Source organism: Trichechus manatus, unplaced genomic scaffold (assembly GCF_000243295.1).
Source record: "Trichechus manatus latirostris isolate Lorelei unplaced genomic scaffold, TriManLat1.0 scaffold00047, whole genome shotgun sequence".
Taxonomy (NCBI): domain Eukaryota; kingdom Metazoa; phylum Chordata; class Mammalia; order Sirenia; family Trichechidae; genus Trichechus; species Trichechus manatus.
In genome coordinates, this window is record NW_004443983.1 from 16488501 (window position 1) to 16493928 (window position 5428).

A 5428-nucleotide genomic window follows, 5' to 3' on the forward strand; every position below is an offset into this window, starting at 1 on the left:
TATTTTCTTATTGCTCAAAATTAGGCAACCATGAATAAAATATGTCTCCTAACTTGCAGTATAGCTTTTTTTTCCTGCAGTTGCTGCTGCCCGCTTGGCTCCATCCAGTCCATCACAGGGGCAGGGGTAGTGCTTCCCCCAACTGCTTGCCTAGAACTTTGTCCAGGTGGCTTTGATGTTGTCCAGGAAATCCGTGGTGTTCAGGAAGTGCTTGTTCAGCTTCACATTGCAGAGGCCGTGGATGCAGCCTGCCAGGTCTTTGGTCGTGGCTCTGCTCTACACAGTCTCAGTGCACAGCTTCTTCAGGGTCTGGGCAAATATGATGAGTTTGTGGTTCCCATCCAGCTTCTCTGGGTGCTCCAGAGCATGCATCCCAGCAAAGATGGTGACAGCTGGGTTGGTACTGGTAGGCTGGCCCTTCTGGTGCTCCCGGTAGTGGCAGGGAAGTTGTACACCTCCCAGTCTTAGCACTCTTGCCGTCCTTCGAGGTGAAGACCAACTTGAAGTTGCCCGCCTGATCCACCACAAAGTCTGTGGCCTTGTAGTGGTTGCCATGGGCATGCCAGCCAATGGTGATGGGCTTGGTCCAGTTGGGGACAAGGCATGAGATGTTTTTGCATATGATGGGCTCTGAGAAGAAAGTACCCCTAAGGATGTTCCTAATGGTCTCACTGGTACTTTTCCACATCTTCTTCAGCTTGAAATCATCCAAGTGGGCCCCGTCTGGGGTGATGGTGGCACACTTGATGGCCACACTGTACTTCTGGGTGGCCAGCGCAGAGTCCCTGGTTACCTGGTCGTTGGTCTGGTCATGGTTTGGGAGCCCAAGATCGAAATACTTGAGCTGGACATTCACGTGGGGCAGGATGAGTTTCTCCTTGATGAACTGCCAGATATTACGGGTCATCTCGTCGCCGTCCGTTTCCACCACCGGCTTGGCTACCTTGATCCTCTTGTCTGCAGAGAAGCACCATGGATGCTTTTGCAAGTTCAGAGCTGTCAGCGCCATCATCCAGGCTGGCTTAGAGCCAGAAGCCTTGCAGAGGGAGCATATGACCCACAGGTAGCCAGGCATCCCCAGCAGGTGAGCCAAGGTGGGCGGGTGAGATCTGAGCATGGGGCCGTTACACCCAAGTGCTTCCATGTGTGCCTTCTTGATGCCTCCTCATTTCCACCCTGGATTATGTGATAGATGTTAATCCCAAACAAATGTTTCCTGGTAGAGGCTGTTCTGACCTTTTACTCTTAAACAGATGTGGCAGCAGGTGAGGATAAAATCAATGTTAATTTCCAGTTTACTGTGTTTTTATTAAAATAGCCAAGTGTTCCAGGAAAAAACAGACAGAACGAGAGAAAATAATGGAAGAGGTAAGGCCACTATGCAGATTTTTGTTTGTTTGTTTGCTGTGTTTCTATTACAAATATCAAATTCAATCTCTAATGATCTGTTCTTTAATCATTCTTTGCCTTGTCTCACTACGTTGCCATGAATCGAGTAGTGAAAGAATAGCATGCAATTGACATTTAGAAAACCTTGTTTACCTTTGAAGAATACAGTGATAGATTTTTTAAAAATTCTCCCTGACCTCTTGGCTACTCCCACTCTTACCTTTTTGTCTTTCTTTCTATCCTGATATTTGCAGGTTCAGTAAAAATATTTTGGGCAGATAACACCCAAATATCAAGAACTAGTTTGATCTCAGTTCTTCTCTAAATCCAAGTCCTACATAGAGATGTGTAATAAATGTAGCAATTAGGACCAATTGCACACAGTCCTCACCTCAATTTGGAAACAGAAAATCAGAAGACGTTTCCTTCCACAAAAACAATTTTAGAAAAGATGGATAGCTTCCCAGAGCCTCTAACAATACCTTATTTAGCCCATAACATACCTGAACCATTGAAGAAATAATAGTAGAAAACATATAGGAAACTATTGCTTTCATGGAAAAAGTCACTCAGAGTTCAACTGTGTGCAAGATAATACCACATCCACTAGGGGGGAGACAGTAGATGAAGTCAGCTCTTTGACTTTAGACAACCATCTTAAGATAGCTTACTTACTTGAAAAATACAGGCAATGATATTATCTATGCTATAGGGAGAATGTAGGAAATAAATGGGGCAATATGTGTAAAGTGCTTGGCACAGAGTTTGGCATTCAAGAAGCATGCATTATTACAGTGATGGTGGGGTCATCAGTTTGCACTTTTCTCTTGTGCTGGGAAATTGGAGACCAGATACTGCAGAAGCTTACTTCAGGTCTAGGCCTGTATGGATGCGAGTGTTGGTGTGGTAATAAATTTCCTCTGAAGTCAGAGGCTTTGGGATTTTATGGTAAAAAAGAAAGAACGTTGGACTTGGAGCCAGGAAAATTAGACCTGAATCTTGACACATGAATAATTCCCTGTAAACTCCAATTATTTCATTTGAAAATAGGTGGAATCATACCTAGACAAAAACATGGTTGATGGGATGTTCAAATGATGCTTGTAAAAATTATCGTGTGCAATAAAGCACTGTAGAAATGCAATGCTTAATTATTATTATTACTAAAAGTGATAATCAAGATAGGACTATATTTTAGCTCAGAAACAGTTTCTCAGTCAACCTTTTATTTTCATTATAGACGCTCTGAGAACAGGCATGTCTTTTTTCCTTTGAGCTAGCATGACCCATATGATCAAATTAACTTCCTTAATTGACACTTCAGTCTTATAATATTAACCCAGCTTTTCAGTTTCTAAAACATACACAGCCCATTCCCCAAACCTTTTGCTCAGCATCCTTTTCTTTTCTTTCTTTCTTCCTTCCTTTCTTTCTCTCTTTCTTTTTTGTTGTATAAGGTTATTTACTGCTGAAAATAATAGGGTAACAGCAAAAATGTGGATAAAAGTGGTAGGCATAAACAAGTAAATTTACAGGACAACAGATGTATGATGTTTTACTTCGCTTGTGCAGGGAAAGACTCACTTTTCATAGACAATAATTGTTTTCAGAGAACAAAGGACAGAGGAAGATTTGTTGACATTTATAAGAGAAAGACTGAGGCTTTGTACTATAAGAAATATCACAGCAATCAGGGTTCTTAAACAAAGGTTACTTTGGGAGGAACATTAAGTCGATGAGACTAGAGATTCTACTTCCCCAGAAAGCAGCCTTTTGAGATGGACAATGGTAGGAAAGGGTACGTTGGATTATTCTTTTGTTTTCTTTGTCTGCCCTGCTATTCTAGCAATCAAAGATTTTCCAAAGTAAATGCCCTTCTCACTATATCGGTGGGTCTTGTCTGCTATTGATAATACTTAGAATCTTAGAATTTGAACTAGGAGAAAATACAGATGTCAACAAATTCAGTGATTTCCACACTTGCCTGAGCATAAGAAAAAGTTGGGAACCTCTTGGCTGGGAACTCTGACTCGAATGTCTAAAGTGTGTTTAGGAATGTGTATTTTCAACAAGTACCCAGGTGATTCTATTGATCTCACAATTTTAAGACTACTCTCATGTTATTCTTTGGAGCCAAAAAATGTGAGACCCAACACAGTACACACATGAATTGCACAATCCCATAAACTAAAAGGAAGCTGATAAAAGTTACTGCTAGACTTGGGTTAAGAACCTAGAAGTCCTAACTTTCACCATAGTTCTTTTTCCTTTTACTTCAGCTTCTGAGTCATGTGAAAAAAACAGCACCTGTCCTTGTATCATTTGGTAATCTCCAGTCTACACCTCATAAGAATAACACATGTTAAAATAGATTTGGTTTTTGCTTCATGTACTGATGAAAAGTGAGACAAGTTACCCAAACCCTTTTAACCAATTTTCGTTTGTGAGGTGGGCTAGGATTTAAAACCAGAACTTGACAACTTTACAAGAAGAGGTTATAAACTGAAATGAGTTACTGAGTGAGGCTGCAGAATCCTTTTCCCTAGGGATAGTTTTGTTTTTTTTTTTAGTTTAACATCATGTAACCAACAAGTAGTTGAACGGACAAGTTAATTCACTGCTGGAAATGTACTTAAGCCGTATAATTTTATAATATACCGACTCTTTCCCTTTTGATTTTAACCTCCCTGATTCACAAGAAATGATTGATAATTACTTTAATGGAACCTATGTACAAATGCAAGAAAATAACACAGATGAAATATCTTAGTAGATTTTTAACTAAACATGTCGTTTAAAACCAAGTATTATTATTATTAAAATGAATAGAAATCTCTTTAAAGATATCCATAGTATATATTATGCTTTTCTCCATATCTAAAACACACAATAATAGTACAGCAAAAAACATATATAAACAAATAATTCACAAGAGAGGAATACAGTTATAAAATGAATAATCCCATATTCAAGAATGTCAGTAGCCAAAGATACACAATTGAATCTTTTTACCTATCAGATTGTCACTTTTTAATTAAATTAATTATAATTCCAGAATTGTCATTGGAATGTAGACAGTGAGAGAAAAAAATAAGAAAGAAGCTAGGCTTAGGAACTTGAGTTTCTTTGAAGAGCTCTGCAGAAGAAGAGAATGACAGTCAAACAGAAGAAAAACCAAAAAGCTCAGTGATAAAGAAGCTAAAGGCATATGGAGAGAAATTTAAAGAGAAAATGAAGGCATTGATAATAGAAACACTACAAACATGGAAAGAAATATTGCAGTTGAAATAGGAAGTAGGGTGGGAAAAAGAACTTTTTTTTATAATTATTATTTTTAAACATTTGTTTTGTTTTAAGACGGGAAAGATAAAGTGCCAAGACAGCATCTTGATGAAAGGGATCAGGTAGAAATGGAAGAAGAAGGATAATGAAAATTCCCAGGAAAATAAGAGGTTGTAGTCTTCACCACATCACATAAATGAACATCCTCAACTCTAACAGGGTATTTCTACAATGGTGATTCAATTCAGATATTTTTATGCAAAAAAAAAAATGCCTTTCAGTCAATTCCAACTCCTATCAACCCCACAGGGTTTCCAAGGCTGTAATCTGTATGGAAGCAGACTGCAACAATTTTTCTTTTTTTTTATTGTACTTTGGGTGAAGGTTTACAGAACAAATAGTTTCTCATTAAACAGTAGTACACATATTGTTTTATGACATTGGTTAACAACCCCATGACATGTCAACCCTCTCCCTTCTCGACCTTTTGTTTGTTTGTTTTTTGGTGAAAATACACATAGCCAAAGATACACCATTTCAAAAATTTCTACATGCACTATTCAGTGACATTGACTACCTCTTCCGATTGTGCTGCTATAATCACTTTAGATGAAGGTTTACAGATCAAAATAGTTTCTCGTTAAATAGTAGACATGCTACCCTCTGAAAATGGTTAACAACCTCACAACACATCAACACTGTCCTTACTCAACCTTGAGTTCCCTATCACCAGCTTTCCTGTCCCCTTCTGCCTTCT

At 38.7% G+C, this 5428-nt stretch overlaps 1 pseudogene; it reads right to left on the reverse strand.

Annotated features, from left to right (window-relative positions):
* Window positions 1-302: 302 nt before the first annotated feature.
* LOC101351150 (isocitrate dehydrogenase [NADP], mitochondrial pseudogene) lies at window positions 303-1075 on the reverse strand (annotated as a pseudogene).
* Between the last annotated feature and the right edge of the window lie 4353 nt (window positions 1076-5428).